Raw genomic sequence first — 22222 nt, 5'->3', positions numbered from 1 at the left:
TGTGGATAATGCAATTTAGTGAGACAGTTAGAATCATATAGGCCTTTCAGCGTGATTTCTTTTTGTGGAAAAAATGTGCTGGACTGGGCGGCGGTCATATTTTGTACCGCTCTGCGGTACATCTAGTTATCATTATTATGATTGTTATTATTATTATTATTATTATTGTGTGTGTGTGTGTGTTCATTTTTGGGCCTATAATTTGATATCTGATCACATATCTGAAGTAAAAACTAGAGACAAGGTTAGTGGAGTTATTAGCCATTTCATAGATGTTCATCTCATGAGGCCTGTGAAGGAACTTAAACATGTTTACTGTTTATGTTCCTTATTTCCTTGTGGCTGATACTTCTGCATGGCCTTGTGGGAAAATACAGGAAGTCGGAAGAGCCCAACATCAGACTAGAACCAGGAAACCAACAACTCAATACCCTGAAACAGCAGCACGTCTCCAACACAGAGAATAAACTTCAACCATCAATGCTACCGAGCAGTGGGTGGAGATCAAGACTTTTGCAGAATCGTTCTTAAACTTCATACTTTCAGACTCAGTCTCGAATAATGCATGGAAACCACTTCCTTATTTATCGGGCTGCAAAAAGTCACGGCTGGTTTTCTCTTGAGATGAGGATGGCTGGACAATACCTGTTTAACTGGATTGTAATATGCATTCTGCTTGAGGGGAAAATATCTGGTATGTACAATCCACACAGATGATGATAATTTAGAATGAGACTGTGGCTTTAGTGTGTGTAGCCTTGTGTAGCCTTGTGTACACTGCTTACGAGTGAGATGGTGTGTTTGTGCAACACCATTTTTGTTTGTGCAATCTGTGGTAATACATTAACTTTTATATGTAAAATTATATACTTTATGTTCATATTCAGTCATTGGTGGAGACCTATAATCTATGATAGGACATGTTTATAATTGTAAACCACATTTATACCATGTGGGTCCAAAATGGCGGCACCCATATTGCACATGTTGGTAACGTCACTAGTTGCTCTGAGTGTGTGTGTGTGTGTGTGTGAGAGAGAGAGAGAGAGAAAGAGAGAGAGATAGAGTAGAATACAGTTAGTGTGTCTTCAAGAGAACTCTGTTCTGTGTTCACTGTACCTCTGTACGCTGTAGAACTGTGGTATTCAGAGTTTCATTTGGGGGCCCCACCAATAATATTGAATATTGTCATGGCTTGATCATTCACATGACTGGCGATCCTACAGTCTGTCCCCAAAATATAGAATCGATATATTTTGGAATTCATAAAGGCCGTAATCTTGGATGTGCCCCCGAGACAACCACTCCAACCACGTACCCCGTGACTGCTCAAATGCAAACACGACAACGCATAGAGAAAGTTCTCAAAACATTGTTGGGCAAGACAAAATCTCTTTACAACTAATGGACTATTCAAACGAAGGTTTACAAAATGTAACAAAGCAATTTCTACCAAAGTAATAGGCTTTTGATAGGCCCCACTTATAACATCAATATGCTTTGATACTGCAATAAAGTTTGACAGACACCGGACATTTCAAGATCAAAAACACTGAGTTTATTAGGCTATTACAATTCTCAAGAAGTCATGTAATGCCACTCAAAGTAATCTCTCTCCAAAGACCAAATGATTTTACCTTGTGCGTTTTCTTTTTATTATGATCTTTACCTTTTGATTTATTCTTTGACTATATTGCCCTTCTATGCTTTTATTTGTAATTACAGTCTGCTGTTTATGTAAAGCACATTGAATGACCTCTGTGTATGAAATGTGCTATATAAATAAACTTGACTTGACTTTACTTGACTTCAAAGACCGCAGAAGAGAGGCCTTTTGTTCAGCTATGACACGCCTCCAACAGGTACCTAATTACAACCAGTTAGGGAGATCAGCGTCTGTGGGAAAAGGAAAGCACAACACGCCCGGCAGGGGAAGCAGATGTACCTGCAGAGGTTGTCACAATGTGCATGTGTGTGTGTCTGACTAGTCTATCCCAAGGAATGTATTATGTTTGACAGTAAAGTGAGTCCTCCTCTCTCTTTCAGGAGCGGTAGTGCAGGAACAACATGAGAGCCTGCAGCAGGTGACTGTGGGACTGTGGGCACGTCCCTCTCTGGGTAACATCCGAGTGTACTGGCAAACAGACAAAACAGACCAGGTGGTTGACGTCTTCAACAAAGGCCAGGAGGAGTTTGGACATCAGTCCTCCACCATACCACAACAGGACCCAGCTCTTCACCAGTCAGCTACAGTTTGGCAACTTCAGTCTGGAGTTACGCAACGTCTCTGAGCAAGACAACCTCACCACCTTTCAATGTATTGCCTTTTACGATGGAAGCGGAAGGCCTAAGTACCAGAACACTACGGTAGGATAATCAAGCTGTATTGCTATACTGGTGTTGAAGGAAGAAGGTAAGGATAATCAAGCTGTATTGCTAGCAGTACTCCTCAATCAGCGTAGACATTTGTGTACAAACACGGCTGTATAGTGCTACATAAATATTACAAAAAATCAGTTTGTGCTATGGATGATTTACCTACCAGCTTAGCTGGTCTTGTGACACCTTATTATGACCGCCGCGCAGCGAAGCGGCGGTCATATAGGTTTAGTCAGATTTTTTTTCTTTTTCGCATGTCCAAATTTCCGTCAAGGATTTCCGGGACACTTGTGCTGCCCCCTGCAGGTAACCCCCAGAACCTAGTCAACGTCAGCCGTTTCTCAGACGTAACCCCAGGCCTAGGCAGTTAAGAGCTACGATACCCCCTTGAGGTTATTGTAGATAGCAGGGACCTACTGTCGAGTGAAGTCGCACGTCTTCCCTCTGCGGCGCAGATAACCCTTTTGCTCCTAATTTTAAATATCCCCCTTGGAAGTTGATCAGGCTTCCGTGGTGGATTTATTGAGATGTCTATGAAATAAGAAGCAACTACGCCTAGGTCTCGAACAGTTGGCTAACGTGCGAAGATGTTTGACCCTAGAATTTATCTAGAGACACAGGTTATAGGCTACTTCTTGCTCAGGTTTTATAAGGATGGAGATTTTGTTACCGTCCAGCAGCACTTCAAGTCCAACTAACCCAAGTCTTAGACAGAGCAGATGAATAACAACAGAAGAAACCAGTTATCTTACCCTCCTGCTGGAATTCGTAGAAATACCAAGAAAAGACAAAAAATACTGCTTGAAGAATTAGATGCCAAGGTTAAAAGAGTTCTTTACTTTTCAGCACTTTGGAGATGATAACAAAATGCGGCGTAATATCCACTTGCAGGTTACAATGTTGTAGAGAATATAAAAAGAGTAAATCCACAAAAGAGAGTAAAATAAAATAGTAATCCACAGGTGGAGAAGAGAATACAATAGTAATCCACAAACGGAGAAAAAGGTATATAGGAAAAAAGTAAGTCCTCAAAAAAGGGTAAAATCCGCTGATAGTCGTTCTGCAGTCTCTCACTGTCGGAGTAGCAGTGCGATCCCGGCAACAGGTAGTGCGGAGTTACGATCCGCGGCTTCAGCCTGGCACAAAGTTCCAACACATGCTTCACAACGAAGTACGGACAACGAATCCTGACAATCAAGCGTAACAGCAAACAGCACGTAGCAGTAGAAGAAAAAAGAAGAAGCAGCCCCGATCGTCTAGTTCAGCCCTTATTTATACTAGGTAGACTTGACCTCCCCCACACATTCCTGAGACAAATCAATCCTATTTTCCCACGACAGTTTAGAACCTTCTAGAAGTTCCCACGAGGGCTGGGAATATTCTCACGTTAGCTGGGAATATAGCTGGGAATATTCTCACAATAGCTAATACATTCTAGAAGTCACTGATTTTAACCAACAATATAAGATGACACGCATAAACATACTTCTCCGGGTTACATTTCGGAGATGATACATCACATTCAGGTTTACAGATAGTTTCCAGAGGTTACACAAACAGTTTACATTCAATGGCAATTATAACCATGTGACACATTACATTTAGCAACATACACTTTTACTGTCATCAGGAGAGAGATCGGTTACATTCTTACACACTTCACAAACACTTATGGCATTAACTCTTCACACAATGCAATCTGAATACATTCATTTAAACAGTTTAAAGGCACTTTACCCATTTCACAGTTTGAGACATACAATTCCTTACATGCATAATTCCCTAGACTTTACAAGGTCAGGCGACTAAAATACTTGTAATGATACATTTCATTCATCGCACTTTATTATTTATTATGAGGTCATTGTTTGCAGTTATGGTTCATTTTCCATTCTTTTATTCACATTCAATAATCATCAAGTATTTCTGAGGTCAGGGTGATCTGGTTTAGTAATCCTGCACATTGTTCAACATCCGCTTCAACACATTCATTCACTTCCACGCTTTCAGGTGATCTTAATTCAAGAGTAGGTTGCAAAGTAATTGGTTTAATATTACGATTCAATTCCTGGTCAGTTTCTTTCCTAATTTGTCTAATCATATTTTCTAGATCAGAGAGATTACCTTGATAGCTAGCGCTGAATCTAGCCTTTCTGCGTTTTCGCCTTGTAAGACGTATTGGTTTTGTGCTATCGCTCTGTGGTCCATACGGTCGGTGTTCTGGTAACACGTCACACTGTAAGACCGGGGTACACGAAACTTGGTGGGCATGTAACCCCACATGGATAGCATGGAACCTCCTGTTTTCATTTTGATCTGTAGCCCCCCCGCTGGACTGCACCCCCCGAAAGGAGGGTAGGGCAGACACAGTTTTCTGTGAATATCTTATTTATATTTTTTTGTATGTTGATCTCAAAGGGCCATGTCAACCCATTCCATAACCAATCATTTCATGTATAGCGCCACCTAGTTAAACACAAAAAAAGTAAAAATGAGGTGTTGTAATCGCAGGTATCTGTGACCTAACATAGTCAAAACTGCACAAAATTGGAAGTGTAGGATCATTATGACACCCTCTGAATGCACGCCAAGTTTCGTGGAATTCCGTTCATGGGGGGCCACACAATAAATTAATTTATGTTACTATACACCAACTGGCCTGTAGGTGGCCGGAGACAGTTTTCTGTGAATATCTCGAGATCCGTAGGGCCTAGGAGGTCCATCTTTTTTTTGTATGTTGGTCTTAAGGGGGCATGTCAACCTATCCCATTACCACTTATTTCATGTATAGCGCCACCTAGTTAAAAATTAAAAAGCAAAACATTAGGTGTTTTCATCACAATATCTCTGGCTGACATGGTCAAAACTGCACGAAATTGAAAGTGTAGGATCATTATGACACCCTCCGAATGCATGCCAAGTTTCGTGGACTTTCGTTCATGGGGGGCCTTACAATAAAATAATTTATGTGTACATTTAGTGACCGTACACCAACAAGGATTCCCGGGACACTGAAAGACCGGGGTACACGAAACTTGGTGGCCATGTAACCCCACATGGATAGCATGGAACCATCGCTTTTCGTTTTGATCTGTAGCCCCCCCGCTGGACTGGACCCCCCGAAAGGAGGGTAGGCCAGACACAGTTCTCTGTGAATATCTTGAGAACTGTAGGGCCTAGGATGACCATTTTTTTTCCGTATATTTGCCTCCAGGGGTCATGTTAACCCATTTCATGTGCACACATGTGCACAAACAGATACACACGCACACACACACATTCACAGTAATCATACGTATGACATATACTCACACAGTAGACATATGTACGCTTCCATGCACAGGCACATACGCAGGCACACACACAAGCACGCACACACACACACTCACACACCCACACACATAACATAAACATAACACAAACAATCAAGAATTTCTCAGAATTATGAACAGGCAAGATGGAGGTGGGGTTGTATAAAATGAATTTTACACAGTTTTCTGTGAATATCTTGAGAACCGTAGGGCCTAGGATGACCAATGTTTTGCGTATGTTTGCCTCCAGGGGTCATGTAAACCCATTCCATATGCACACATGTGCATAAACAGATACACACGCACACACAAACATACTCACACAGTAGACATATATACGCATGCATGCACATGCACACACACAGGCACATAAACAGGCAAACACACAAGCACATGCACATGGACGCACACACACCCACCCACCCACAAATAAACATAAACATGTACATGCACACAATTAAAGAATTTCTCAGAATTATGAACAGGCAAGATGGGGGTGGGGTTGTATAAAATGTATATTACATGTGAAATCTATGAACTAATCATGTTTTGGTACTTGCATAATGCAATACATTGACTGCAGTGGCTGTTGCTTTGCTAATGTTGATCGTCATTGTTTTGGTTTTGGTCTGGGGCATGAGAAAACGTGAGTCGCTAATCTTTCTGCTTACAACACAGCTTGGATCTTTTTTAAGCCTTGGAGGGAATTCCTTGTGCTTACTACATTGCAAGTGTAACTGTTTCAGCTTCAGTTATAATAAAGTCCTTGTTGCGTTTGTTTTCTAAGAATGGTAATGAAACTTACACAATTAGAAAAACTTTAAAAGAGATTGTTCCTCATGTAGACCTGGATGTAATGTGGTGGCAAAAGTGTTGTCTTTTTAAACTGGTTGGTGTTTGTCCACAGAATGAACATGAATGTCACCTGGATGACCAATGGGTTGATTTAAGGCTCTGTGTCCCTTTCAGGTCGAAAAAAGTGGTGTGATTCTTCTCCTGAAAATGTCCGCCCTGTTAGAATTTACTTTTTTAAAGCGCAAAGTGGATCGACTGAGAGAGACCAGGAGCAGCAGGACGAGAGTGAATCGACTGAGAGGGACCAGCATCAGTAGGAGCCTCTGGTCAGCAACGGACAAAAAGGAGAGGACTGGAGAGGAGAGGACGATCAGCCCAACAGCAGAGTTTAATGCAAGTGCAAGGAGAGGACGGTCAGGGCTGCCGTGGGAAGAAGATTTGCTGTCCCAAAAGCCGACGAGAACACATCCAAATAGGTTACACACAGTATTTAAATGGCTCAAATCTGACTATATTTCATTTACGCATTATTGAGAATACACATAAGTATTCGTTAGTATCAACAAATCAACAGACAAGGGCGAGAAGTGTAGCAACTAACATAACCAGATTCCATTAAGACACACATAAGAATTTACCACACACACAGAAAACAACAACATACGTTGTACAGTGTAATAGCATCTGCTAGTTTAACAGTTCTATTAGCCCAAAGGTCACAGTGGACAAGAACCTAACACACAATAACTATTTTAACCGATCCATATCCCCAATTTGCACAGCACACAGCATAGGCCTAGACTTTAATCAAAACTATCAGTGTGAAACACTATGAGCACTTCTTGGCAGCTCATAATACAGTTTTTCTCAGTCGCTTTGGTGCTTTTCTCAGATCAGAATGAAAATTCTCATAACTATTAGTTCAGCCTCCACAACATTTAGTCATTTGTGCACATCATAGTAGCAATTTCTCCTTCCTCTGAACAAATTGCAAATGCTTTTGAACATATATCAGTTGCTTTGTCATGTCAGTCAAAATGAACTATACTTATGGATGCTGAATAGTCATTTCCAATAAAACTAATAGTCTTCATTTCATTGCTTGAGTCATTACATACAAAATTGGTGAACTAGTTATCAAATTCTGTCACAATGCTGTAGAATTGCAAAGAGCATATACAGTAACCTGACCTTTTTTTGCATGGGAAAACACTGAGAGCATAAACTGTCATAATGAAAACATGACAAAGCCATTTGACTATCTTGTTAATAAACGATGGTGTCAAGACTTGTCATTTTGATGACACTGGCAGTTTCATTGACATAAATACTTGCCTTTGAGGAATGGACTATCCATTTTGAGCAGGTGACGTGTTTTTGCAGGTTATCCACTAGGTTTTGCAGTTTGCACTAATTGTTTTGAGAAATGCACTAACTGCTGTGCACATGTTAATAGTGATGTGAGAAAAGCACCAAAGCGACTGAGAAAAACTGTAAACAACAATAGACTGAACTTAGGAGTTGTAGAAATATTGTGCCTCATGAGGGCTTTGGGCAACAGGCTGTAGTGTAACGGAGGCGAACTGAGCTAGCATGCTAGGTGGCCGTGTAAATCCTCACACCCCTAACCTTAAGAACGCTTCTAACCACTGAGTTGGAAGCCTGCCCTGGGCTTTTAGCTCAGTGGTTAGAGCATTCGACTCCGATGCCGGTGTGTGTTTAGGTGACAGGTTCGAGGGCCGTGAGCGGCTGACGAATTACGACCTCGGTTACATTGGTGCCGTGACCCGGATGGCAGTGAGGATTTAGGGAGGTGAGTGTAATGGAGGTGAACTGAGCTAGCATGCTAGTTACCCGTGTAAATCCGCACACCCCTAACCTTAAGAGCGCTTTTAACGGCTGAGTTGGGAGCCTGGGCTTTTCGGCTCAGTGGTTATAGAGCGTTCGACTCTCATGCCAGTGTGTGTGTCGAGGTGGCGGGTTCGAGGCCCGAGAATGGCGAAGGAACCAACCTTGTGACAGTAGCCTCCATACTGTACCATGTACAGATCCAAGTTCAAATCTGACCTGCAGTCATTTCCCGATCCCACCCCATCTCTCTCTCTTAGTCACCTCCTGTCGTTCCTCACTCTCCTATCGAATTAAAGGCAAAACTTTAACAAATATACATTTATATCAATTTTCTTTATAGGCCTATATATTTTATAATGTATAAAGAAAATGTCTGTGTGAACACTGGGATAGCACTTGGTCAGATGCAGCTAGGATATTATTATGTTCCTTATTCAATATGCTGTTTAACACACTGAAGAGTATTGTGCTTTTGTCTCTGAGACCCCGTTTACACGAGCATGTGTATTTTTATAAACGAAGACATTTCCCTACGTTTGAGCCTTTCATTTAGACGCAAACGGAGAATTCGCCCCGTAAAACGGTTATCCAAAAAAACTCCGGCCAAAGTGTTTTTTTTTTTTTTAAAACTCCGTTTATGCGTTTGGTTCTAAACTGTGGTAAACAGAGTTTTGGGCAGCCAACGTCACAGTATGCGACAGAAGTACCGGTACACCAAATGTGCGACCAATGTTTACATTTACATGTTCTCACGTGCGACTTTTCAGGGTTCTGATTGGTTAATGTGAGCTTGAGGCTATCGTTAGACTTCCACTGTGGTTTAGCATGCTCATGACAACATGTATGTACACGGGTTCGTGTAAACACATTTTTTTTTTAAACGGTCTCGTGTACATGCAGTTTTATTTGCAAACGTAGATGGCCAGATATTCGTTTAGGAAAATACCCTGCTAGTCTGAGTACAGTATGTCCTGTGATGGTTGTTATGTGTTCACCCTTTCTCAACCCTTATTAAATTCATTTTACTCTGAATCTGAATTCATTACCACCTAGTGGAGTCAGTGCTGCATGGATTCATTAAAGGACAAGTTCGGTATTTTACACTTAAAGCCCTGTTTTCAGATAGTTTATGATTAAATAGAACGTTTAAGATTGAAATTTGGACACATGCTGCTGTCCTGAGAATTTTCAGTTTCTGTGGTAGCACCCCCCCCCTCTTCCACAACGCTGCATAAGTGCACTGGAACAATCCTTCCTAAAACGCATTAAACTTTTGTTTACAAAGACGTGAAACTCACCGAGTGGTCAGGGGTGTTCACTCCCAGGTAAAAAAGTAGTATACTTTAGTGTGTTAGAAATATGATTAAAGTACATGAAGTATAAAGCAAGTATGCTTACACTTTTTGTACTTTATGTAAAGTATGTTTAATGTGTACTTTTAGAAAGTATACTTCAAAGTAGATGTTATTAAGTTCAACTTCAGTGTACTAAAATTAAATATACTTATTGTGCAATATTCAAAGTGTTTTTGTAATGTACTTTTTAAAAGTGTACTTTGTTAGTGTATTTTAAATGGTAAAGAAGTTTATTTAGTTGAAGTGTATTACATTGCTAATACTTAGAGTTGTAATATAGTGTACTTATGGAAAGTATATATTTTTGGTAGGCCTAATACATTGTTTGTATAGTTTCATAGTCATAGTATTAAGTTCAACTTCAGTGTACTAAAATTAAATATACTTATTGTGCAATATTCAAAGTGTTTTTGTAATGTACTTTTTAAAAGTGTACTTTGTTGTTAGTGTATTTTAAATGGTAAAGCAGTTTATTTAGTTTAAGTGTATTAAATTGCTAATACTTAGAGTTGTAATATAGTGTACTTATGGAAAGTATATATTTTTTGGTAGGCCTAATACATTGTTTGTATAGTTTCATAGTCATCTCACCTTTAATAAAATACTAATGTGTGTAGCTTTTAGGCCTGATAGCCTATGTCAGCCGCATGGATGGCAATGTGCAATAACCTAGCCTAGACACACTGATCTATCAGTTTTGGTCATCAAATAATATTTTTTCTTTTGTTGATTTTGTGTCTTAGTAAGGCCTATACGTTTGTGATGTAGTAGAGGTTGTAAGAGGATGAATGTGGCATTTTGTTAAATTTATAGGCAACACAGTTAAATGTATAGGCAGTCCAGTTGACCAATAACATGGCTGTTTGAATTTGAAATGGAGTGGGCGGATCTGTGCAGCTTTCGAGCAAAACGTGGTGTGAGCAAACATTAACGTTATTTTATACAGTCTATGCTTGTAACTTTATTTGCAAGACAGATGGACTGTAGAGACCAGAAAATGCATACGTTTACGGTCCGTATAAGGTTACAGGTTTGTCCAAATTAAAGATACCATAAATTATACTCATGCCAGAGACGTTGGTCCTACAGAGCCAGAAGGACTTGTCATATGAGATAACAAGGGCTGAAGCCAGTTGGATCTAAAGTGCCAAGTTATTCGTTATCAGGTGAGTCCCAAAGCATATTGTTAAATTATTCTGATGTAGCTTTCTCTTTATGACCTTCGGTAGTCTTTGGAGAAGTTAAATTGATGGCTTAGTAATCTTTCAAGAGTTTGGGCTGTATTTTGGGTCACCAGCGCATGGCGTAAAGTTCGTTATTCACCGGCGCGAAGTTGAATTCGTTATTTTGCACCTTTATTTTTTAAGCATTGCGCCCAGGGGTGTGGCAATTAACAACCTAGGGAGGGACCTGGCGCATTGTCTAAAAATCGCTATCATACACCACCTAAACCTGGTCAGAACTCAATGGCGAGTTGTTCATATGTTATTTTAAGAGCGCATGTCAACAGTCATATTGGCAGGTGCACGCACCATCCTTCTATCATTCATGAATGCACACCAGCGCACGTCCATACAAAGCATTACAAATTGCACGATTACAATGGTAAACATAATTAGAATAAAGATATTACGAAATACTGTACATCTCATGATGAGTAGTTATTCACCATCATTTGCAAATTGGTAATGACGGTTAAAAGTGATTAGGGGAGAGGCGAGAGACACGTATGGAGCACAGCTGAAGACGCACTGTCACGAGATATAAGCAACTCCTCTGCAGGATACATGTTGTTTTATTCAGTCATTTGAGCAACATTAGGGTAAGTGTTGCTTTTTCCAGCCTATGTTTTCGATGGTAACCCATTGTCAGTCAATAGTAGTAATAAAGTAACTGCATATAACTGTCTTGTCGTTGACTGACTCCTTGGTGAAGTTAGTTTCACTTTGCCAATGAGTTCAAATAATAGACGAGTGCAAATGCGTGAAGGCTATGCTAGGTTTTAGTAAAGCATGGTTTAAGAATGACTATTCCATACGGTCTCGCAAGCAGCCTCCTTCAAATGCGCCATTGAATGCCAAAATACCGATGCATTTATTTGACATATCGCGCGTTGCGCCGTTAAAGGGAATGACAGATGTCATTCTCATTGGTTTAAAATGATGTTACGCCCCAAACACACCCATATGACTGATTAAAAGACCTAGGAACACCTTGTTACGCCATGCGCTCCACTTTTGAGAACGAAACCCCTCCCAATGTGAACTGGACATCCTACTAAATTTGAATAGACTTTTGACGAGTGACGATGCACTTTAGAATGTCATGATAGGGCCCATAGTTTTTATCCTTGCTAGTACAAGCTAGCAATCAAAGATTCTAGAACAGAGCTCTGTTCTAGAATCTTTGCTAGCAATGCCAGATCACGTTAGCTAATTTAGCTAACGTTAACGTCATTTATCACCCGGAGAGAAGAAATACTCTTTTCTGATTGGCTGGCGGGTGGCCTTTAATTCTGAATAACAGGACACCGTTCCATATCAATGCTTATGAATGGTAACTATAACAACCATAGTAGGACGACGGTTGCAGCGCTCTAGAATCTTTTGGTTGCAGGCTTCCCAACAATGGAATCAACTGTAAACAAGCTAACTGTCCATGCTAAAGTTGTACAACAAGCTGAACTAGTGAGCTTCTTTTTAAACAGAACCGCGTGTTTCCAGTGTTTACAGTGGCAACCGGGTGATAAGCGGGATAACGGCCTTCGAGGTGTGTCCAGTTATATGGAATTAATGGACTTGGGCGGAGGCCCCTCGCCCTCGTCCATTAATTCCGTATAACAGGACACCTCGAAGGCCGTTATCCCTTACATCACGTTAGCTAATTTAGCTAACGTTAACGTCATAAACGTTGACCCAGATCCCTATCAAGAAGAAAACTACATTAGCCTGCTTTGTGTTTGTGGGATTATTGAAAAGCGTTGGCTAGCACTAACGTTAGACACACAATGATGGAAGAAAGTGTGTTCTTTATTAAGCAACGTTTGCCTAAAGTTCACCAATGTTCTTTAGTATTGTGTGGTGTAGGCTAAGTTAAAGGGACACCAGGCAACGTTTTCGTGTTAATTACTCATCTTCGTAAGTCGGTATATGGTTAAATGACTCATTACAGGGCGAATGAAGACTCTCTCGCCCGCCCCTACTGCCTGTAGGAAGAATATCCCGCTTGCAAGTTCAGTGTATCGTACCCGGCGACCGAAGCAGTTTCAGTTTCCATCCTGCATCCACAGCACAGAGGGAGGCTAACGAAACGCTAGCGATTGTTGCAAACGTGTGTATAATGGCAGAGCCGGCGAAGAAGCAGCGAAAACCCTTGACGGAAGATGCAAAGAAAAGGAAAAGAGCTTCAGACCGAGCAAGGGGGAGTTTCGTAGAGAAAAAGCATCAGGCTTGGCTGGTGTCCCTTTAACTCACAGAAAGGAGGATGGTGCTAGGCTAGTCACACTTCACACTCATTAGGCATGCTAATTACATTGTAGCTGTTTTTTTCTTTAATCGTGGAGACGTCTTTTAAAATGAGTCTACAGGACAAATTACATGCATTTTATGAAGTAGAACGTTTTTTTTCCACCATTGATATTAGAGGGGAATTAAACCTGGTGTTCTATTAAGTTAGTGCTATGAAGCTTAGGCTACATGATTGATATTATGCCTTGGTTTAGGCGATAGATTTAGATTTTTTTAATTATTTGTGTTTGACAGAGCATTCAAGTTCATGGTAGTGTTTGTAATTTACCTAGTTTTAATCTGTAGCCTAACTATGTTTTTACAGGTGTTCCTGGACAGTTTTGAAACCGAGATGTCTGAACGCCTCAAATAATCAGCAGTAAAGGTAAATATTCTTCATCCAGGACCTTGTCTTATTACTCTTAAAGCATAACTCAAGCCAAAATGCAACCTATGGTCTTTTTGTGAATGTACCTGAGTCAAACTTTTGTTTGAAAGCATAATTAAGTCAGAAGCGCCACCATTAAGCTTGACTGTATTGTCGTTTCTGGGTCAAATGCCATTTTGAATGGGAGTCGTAGGGGCAGAACTATTTTGATACATGATGATTTTGATTCATGCATCAAAATAGTAGGCTACTGCCCCTACGACTCCCATTTAAAATGCCATTTGACCCGAAACGATAATACGGTTGTATTGGAAACAAAGGAATCTAAGGTAATCAAATGCAGAAAACAGGGTGGTTGCACTCATATCGGTGCCAAGGTGCACAACGCTTTAAAGATGCCCTGCCACACGTATTTCATTACTTTGTGGTAATGTCTGAAGTTCTACCATGGAATTGTAGAACTTTTTTGTGGAAAACATGCCTTGGTTACCTTGTTTCAAGCCATTCTAGCGTGGTATTGAAAGCCTGCATGAAGACAGCTCGATTTGCACCAGTTCTCATTAATATTGTAGCGATCTCACCCTCAGACAAGATTCACCTTTGGCCAGGACGGCTATTTATTGGAACAGGAAGACTCATACGGACACAGACATCTACATAGGGCAACACAGGGGTAGTCTCAGCCGCACATGCTACACACAATAAGGGTTTACCACACACATCAACACGAGGATAAACACATGAGGTACAACTAAAGAGACTAACACGCTAACAAATACACAACATGGTAAACGTAACTACAACTATTATAATCGACATTACACATTCTAGCATTCACTCGCACTGCATTCTGGGAGACACTCATTCAACGTTAGACATGTACATCCACCGACGCTACAATATTTAACGAGCTAAGCTGCTTGACTCTGATTGGCTAACAGCTATTAGGTTTCCTCCATAACATGACAGCCGTTATCAACTAATTTTAGCTTCATGGCATGAACTTAGCTTGGCTAGCGAGTGCTAGCATTGTCGAAATGTGCATAATTAAAACCTGCTAGGCTAGCGAGTGCATTAAACCTGTATAACATAAGACTTTCTTGAGTTGACAATAACGTTTTAGTTACGGACTGCACTGGTCGTAGACTGCCGCGATGGTAGCTGTTATCAACTAATTTTAGCTTCATGGCATGAACTTTGCTTGGCTAGCGAGTGCTAGCATTGTCCAAATGTGCATAAATAAAACCTGCTAGGCTAGCGAGTTCATTAAACCTGTAGCACTTCCTTGAGTTGACAATAACGTTTTACTTACGGGCACTGGTCGTAGTCTGCTGCGATGGTAGCCTACTGCTCCAGGCTTCAACAGCAACCTTTTTGCAAAGCCTATAGCATTGTTCCAAAAAAATAAACTGAAGCCATTTGATCCTCAAGTCTGGGTTCTTGGGCAAAATGCATTGTTGAAGTTCTATTCGTGCATAGCCCGTTGACATTCAGCCATCCTTGCATAGGCCTACTAAAACAGTCACAGAGCTAAACGAATTTTGTGGGCATGGTCTCAACTGGGCGAGCTCATGAATAGTAATGAGCTCATCAATTCCACGTCAATCTGAAGAGCTTTTGCAATTGGCCTAATTTCTCTGCTTTTTCTTTTCAGTGGCTAGAGCTGAAGAAGGAGGTAGCTGTTTATTTTCACATTCAGGACATAGCACAAACACATATAGACCTAACATGTTAAAAAAATGCAAGTATAAACGGTTTTGTGTGGCAGGGCACCTTTAAGGAAAGACTACCTGGCCAGGTCTAACCCAGAGCCATAGAGAGAAAGAGTTGCGACACTCTTTGATGTCACCGCCAGTGCAGTCACGTGGTTCGTGTAAACCGCTATAGTTCCAAAACATACGCTGGCTGTCATGTTCTTCTATGGGACAGACAGCAGCGATTGCGTTATTTAACGGTAAATATATATATATAAACATACACCCTACTACTTTTCTGCTGTTATTGTATGATTACATATTTGTTAATGTCAGTTTTGCATTTTGAGAGGCAGGGTGACAACGAAAAAGCTGTATATTACTTAGATACGTTTTACATTTTTGGAGGGAAAAGCTTATGTTCATGTTCGCATGGACAGAAGTACAGGCTAGAACGGCTCTAACTTAAGTTTTCTTTTCCATATCATTCATGTGATGACAGATGTCTCATGATTTTCATTTTATCGCAACTGGGCTGTATTATTGATTACCGTGATTTTGCTTATAAATTCCGATTCAGCCATTAGCTTACCTTCGTGGTAGCGTTAGGTCTGCCGTGGTCCATTCAGCAGTAGCAGCCGCCACCAGCATCCGCCACCAGCAGTAGCAGCTACCAGCAGCAGCCGCCACCAGCAGTAGCAGCTACCAGCAGCCGCCACCAGCAGTAGCAGCTACCAGCAGCAGCCGCCACCAGCAGCAACAGCCACCATTACCTGCAGCCGCCACCATTACCAGCAGCAGCCGCCATCACCATCCTTCGCCAACACCAGCCAGCTCAAGCAGTCATCGCCTCCAGCAGCAGCCGCCTGCAGCAGCAGTGTTTGGGAAACAAATTAGTCACACTACTGTCTGAGTAATAAAAATGTTCAAGCTCATTATGGCTTATGATCATTTTTTGTGTAAAATAATTTGTATTCCTACATGCAATCCAACAGCCCTTTCAAGGGTGTAATTAAACAAACCTTATTTCTACTAGCATCAGATACACAGTACTCAGCTGACTAGCTAACACCGCCAGGTTAAGCAGATACAACCTAAAAAAAACATCCTTAATCAACCTTAATGATCCTAGTAATCTAAAATCAATAATTTACTAAATAAAATATGTCAGAGATTCACTACTGAACTTCGTAATTTTTGGTGTAGCTATACCTTCTTCACAGCTCACAAAATCGATATAACTAAGTAGCAGGCAATGACTGAAAATCGGTTGTCTACCAAGTTAAGAAATTATATATAAATTGCACTGTGCACATACAAATAAATATAAGCATATGCACCATAAAGGGCCTATTTATATAATATACAGAGTTGACAATTCAAAAGAGGTAGCTATTTAATGAATTTACGCCTGGATATAACGTTAACGTTACCTTTACAGAGGGCGAAGTCAAGCTAACAAACTAGCAGGCAATTGGTGGTCTACCAAGATAAAACATATATATAATTATGCTGTGTACATACAAAAAGATCAGTATATGCATCATAAAGGGCCTCTGATAAAATATAGACAGTTGACAGTTCAAAAGAGGTAGCTATTTAATCAATTTACCCCTGGATATAACGTTACCTTCACAGAAGGCAAGTCAAGCTAACAAACTAGCAGGCAATCGGTCGTCTACCAAGATAAAAAATATATATATATAATTACGCTGTGTACATACAACAAAAGATCAGTATATGCATCATAAAGGGCCTATGATACAATATAGACAGTTGACAATTCAAAACAGGTAGCTATTTAATCAACTTACCTCAGAAGTTACTCGACAGTCAGCAATGGAAGTGAATGATGTCCAACGCCATAGAATGGCTTTTTGGAACTACGTGAGGCTGTATACCCCGGAAGTAGGCGGCAAAAAGCGTACAACGGAGTCCAATGGGAGTGTCGCAACTCTTTCTCTCTATGGCTCTGGTCTACCCATACCAGGATGGCAAACAGATGGTGTCAATACCAATTTGACCCATAAAAAGTAAATGTCAAATAGGTACAGATAATCTGTATTAATCTCATCATTGCCAATGGATTTCTGTGTAAAATATTGTTTATCTTGTAAAATGTTGTCCACCTTCTTTCTGTTCACAGACAACAGAGACAAATTCTCTAATACCAAGGTCAATGCATTTGACTGCTGTCCAGCCCCGGGTTGCCCCCGAAAATGTTATGCATCTTGGACTGGAAGATGGTGTGCTAGTAAGGAAGCTAGCTACCACAGCTTTTGCCACCACATCTCAGTGTTGGGAGGGAAGTTCACTCACTGCACAACTCTACCAGCTGTACCTTTCCTCCTCAGCTATGATCCGTAACCACCATGGTTTTCTTTCTGGGCCAGAAGACTTTGCAAACAAATAAGCAATAAATGATCATGCATTACAAATTTAGCTATGTTAGACTGTTAAGTTGTTGGCTTGTAGGCTGGGTGTCCAGTAAACAATTTCAAGCTTAGAGGGCAAATTCTCTCACCTAGGAGGGTAAACAACTTTTGTTTTTCATGAAATCTGCATTTTGAATTGATGGTCTACCAATGAGTCTGTAGAGTATCGCGACACAATAGTGGCAAAAAGCACTTGCGCGATGAAACATGCATTCGGGTGTATTATATTATATATTATTTCACACAGATAGATATTAAATGTGTGTGCGCAAATTCTCTCTGCGTGTGCGCACTCAGGAGGAAACTGCTCCCCAAGCATGGAAGAAAATGCTGCGAGCGAGGAGAAATCTGACCAGCGCTCCAAACAGCGACTCGAAAAATCTATGCATATGAAATAATATAATACGCCCAAATGCATGTTTTATCGCGTTACCACACCCAACTTGAAAAGATATGCTCAAGAGATCCATAACTTTCAGAATTTTTTTTTACTTTTGTTATGGATGAATATTATGTTTTGTTTTCATTCATGTCAATAAAATGTTTTTCTCATAATCAAAGTGTAATTTGTCATGTAACAGAATAGGTAGGAGAGTACTAATAGTACAATTTTAAATCACACTAATATTATACTTAAATGGCATGCCTTTATAATGCTTAAAGTGTCTTAAGACTATACTTTTATTAACATAACTGCAAACTTTCAAGGCACTTATTGTAGTCAGGAAGTACATTTGAAGTTAATTTAAAATATTACAGAAGCATGCCAAATGAATAGAAATGAGGATGATAAGAGTGTATTCAAAATACACTACTACACTATTATTAGTTATACTGTATGATGTGAACATGACAGGTTATGGACATAACAAATAAGTTCATTTTCCACCTGTTACAAACGTTACGTTACAAAATGTCAACCTTACCCCAAGTTCTTCCAACTCTGTCGTCCCAGGAGGTAATGTGGGAACCGCTGTATTTCTCAGGCGAAAGGGCTTTTTGGGCGATTTCTTTCGACCTCCAGCAAAGTTCAGTAAAATGCAGACCGCAGAGACACGGTGATCAGCTTTCTGCAGATTCTCAACAGGTGTGCTCACATCCAACCCCAGAAATTCCAGCCACAACTTCAGTCTTTCTGGATTGTTGAAAGGAAGTCTGTGACAACTTTTTTTGCTACGAATTTTCCCTCAATTCGGAACTGCACAAAATCGCCTCATTTTTAGCTGTTTAGTTGCAAAATACTTCAAGATAGCGATCTTCTGCTTCTTCTGTGTATTCAATGAAATGCCAGTGGTTTGCTTGTAATTGGCAAGACGGTGTAAGGTGCATTATCGCAACCAACTGAGCTGGAGTGTCTATTATTCAAGCTCTCAACGGAAGAATGTACGGGTGTGAGGCTTTTGGAAAAATAGCTCCACGGTTTTACAACGCATGGCACCTGTTGGAAAGCATCTTTTGCAGCGATTTTTGTGTGAGCATATCGGCGAACACCCGACCACTCGGTGAGTTTCACGTCTTTGTAAACAAAAGTTTAATGCGTTTTAGGAAGGATTGTTCCAGTGCACCTATGCAGCGTTGTGGGGGGGTGGGGGCGCTACCACAGAAACCGAAAATTCTCAGGACACCAGCATGTGTCCAAATTTCAATCTTAAACGTTCTATTTAATCATAAACTATCTGAAAACAGGGCTTTAAGTGTAAAATACCGAACTTGTCCTTTAAGTGAGGTCAGTGCTGCATGGATTCATTATCACCTAGTGGGGTCAGTGCTGCATGGATTCATTACCACCTACTGGAGTCAGTGCTGCATGGATTCATTAAGTGGGGTCAGTGCTGCATGGATTCATTATCACCTAGTGGGATCAGTGCTGCATGGATTCATTACCACCTATTTGAGCCAGTATTGCATGGATTCATTACCACCTAGTGGGGTTAGTGCTGCATGAATTCATTACCACCTACTGGAGCCAGTACTGCATGGATTTATTACCACCTGGTGGAGTCAGTACTGTGAGTCATTGTGAGGCAAGGCTTTTGTCTAAGAACTTCTTATTTTATAGACATTCTTGCAAACACCTAAGTAAGGGATAATGGATGACACAGCGTCATGGGTTGGGGTTAGGTTTAGGATTAGGTACCTTTAAGTCAGCGGTGGCAGCGCTGCCTGGAAGACGACGTTGGGGGCATAAAACACCATCGAGCTCTGTCATATGCTACAATGTCTCTATGTTCTGAACGTCTGTATTTTACTGCTCATATGCAACGAGACAGTTCATTTAAACTTCACAATGAGTTTGGCCAGCCAAAAAACTGGAGCTACTTCATAGGTGTGCAAATAACATATACGGTTAATAACGCATGACAATGGGAAATTCAACCAAGTAGTGGTATATCATGGGTAAGAAAAATGTCTACTTCCTTTTGCCCAGCTCAAAATAGACCTTGAGGTGTGAAACAGAGAAGTACAAATGAGGAAGATGAGCTGATGGAAGTCACTGCCATGTTTTGGTGAGGCTCTCCGTGATGTTTGTCCTCTCCCACTGTTTAGATGCATCAGTGGATTTAGTGTGATAGTTATCTGATGAATCAGGTTTCTATCAGGTCCAAGCTAACCTTGGGTTTATTTCCATTTGCAGCCGCTGTGAGTATGAGCTATTCAGGTTCATTAGTCGTTGGTCTCTCTGTGTATGTGTATCTGGGAAGAGTACTTTCCTTTTGAGTAGTGATGAATGGGTTGTCAGTGTATTACCTTAATCCTTGTGAATGTATGTAGACAAGTATCTGCCTTCTACTGTACAGTCATGGGTGGCTGGAAGAGGACTTTGGTGATTTGGTGACCATCATTTTGACTAGCTTTTTTGACTTAGCTACTGTAGATTTTTGATAGGTCAATTTAGAGTTCACACCCACCACAAAAGCCACTTAGATCAGTTTCAGTGCAACTCGGTTCCTCCAGGTTCTACCAGGCTGTTCTGGTGGCATCTGAAGAATGGACCTCAACCAGCTATGTCAATCAATTCTTGAGGGATAATTGGACTTCAAAATTACTACTGTAAGGCTAGTTGTAAAATTACAGCAATCATCTTTAACTATACTAAAAAGACATCTGTATTAAAAAAGAAAACAAAAAACAATAATCACACAATTTCGCAGATAAGCCCTTCATCGATCTGTATATTTGTTCAGATAATATGAATCCAAATACAGGAATATCGGTTCCTTGCAATATTACAACAAGTGTACCTGAACACACGACCTCCTACAACATCTGAATGGTGAAAATTAAATTGAATAACATTATGCAGATCATATAATGCCTAATACGTAGCCATTATTCACAGGCCACTGACATTTACTGTACCTTTTTAAGATCACTGGGGGGTCGTGACCCCCGTGCCTCTGTGCTTTTATTCTCTCTCTGCCAGAGCCATGTCAGACTGAAAATAATATGTGAGTGTGACACAAATGGTTTAATTACATGTCAGTTTCATTACCCCTGATCAGACAATCACCCTCTCAGCTACTACTGTATTCAGTGATGCTCTAGCATGGCCCATCAATAAATGGAACTTTCTTCCACATTAAGTATTTATGCAGTGGTCTTTGGGAGAGGTTTTCAAATACACAGGGATTATGGTGCAGACAAATACCCATTAAAAATTATACTCTTTCAAATACGCACACACACACACACACATACACACACACGTAAATGTGTTTTATTATGGAGCCAGCCATTACATGTCGAGACTTGGTGCATATTAATAATTTAAAGGAGAAATGAATTGTATTTCTTTAAATTCCATTATGCCTTTGAGTTTGGTTAAGTGGAAGATTAAAGCGGTGGTACGAAACCATGAAATAACACCGTGTTACAACACACATCACTGCTCATCATAAGCGGAAACACACACCACTTGTAGTTGTAGCCATGAAAAAAGGACAAAAAGGAGGTAGTGGATGAAGACGAATATGGCTCTGGAGTACCACACTGATTATCATAATGACAAAGGCGCTCCCAATAATTTATCAGCCATGATGAAGGGGACATGACTAGTATATTTTCCTGTTTAAAATGTTAATAGTCATGCAGGGTGGACATTAAACCTGTGGTACTTTTTGGTCTTTTTGGAAGAGATTGGAGCACAGACAGGCCCTTTCTGTCCAAAACAAACTTTTCTGAAAGACTCCATAAAACTGGAACAGTACCTTCTTTCAGTAACAAAACAGGGTTCACAAAGGGGTCACACAGTCACATCATGTCTGTTTTTTATGCTACCGGCTCAGAATGTAGCATACTATGTGTGTTCTGGTATACTGCTTTTCTAAAACGGTTACTACATATACTGAACCTGGCAAGATTTCATAAAATAAATGTACAGTAACAAGAAATTTAACGATTTATTGATAGAAAATCATTCTTCTGTCAAGAAATATATTTGTCGATGGTTGTATGAAGGTGTGAGTGAAGGTGGAGCTGTTCTTTAAAATTAAAACTACCTTCACCTG

At 40.4% G+C, this 22222-nt stretch overlaps 2 long non-coding RNA genes across 2 annotated transcripts; both read left to right on the top strand.

The window, feature by feature from the left end:
• The first annotated feature begins 397 nt into the window (after window positions 1-397).
• On the top strand, window positions 398-10961 carry LOC143105792 (uncharacterized). The gene is made up of 3 exons (XR_012983546.1): window positions 398-694; window positions 2047-2367; window positions 6660-10961. It is a non-coding gene; the product is annotated as an uncharacterized LOC143105792 (long non-coding RNA).
• A 1404-nt stretch (window positions 10962-12365) lies between these two features.
• LOC143105799 (uncharacterized) lies at window positions 12366-16214 on the top strand. Its single transcript, XR_012983550.1, has 2 exons — window positions 12366-13582; window positions 15860-16214. It is a non-coding gene; the product is annotated as an uncharacterized LOC143105799 (long non-coding RNA).
• The last annotated feature ends 6008 nt before the right edge of the window (window positions 16215-22222 follow it).

The sequence above is a fragment of the Alosa pseudoharengus genome, unplaced genomic scaffold (genome assembly GCF_046254945.1).
Source record: "Alosa pseudoharengus isolate Yale_2024_CS ecotype anadromous, Long Island Sound unplaced genomic scaffold, YU_APseudo_1.1 YU_APseudo_1.1_scf_10, whole genome shotgun sequence".
NCBI classification, from domain to species: domain Eukaryota; kingdom Metazoa; phylum Chordata; class Actinopteri; order Clupeiformes; family Clupeidae; genus Alosa; species Alosa pseudoharengus.
The sequence above is the reverse complement of the archived record's forward strand: the minus strand, read 5'-3'. Positions and strand labels throughout refer to the sequence as shown.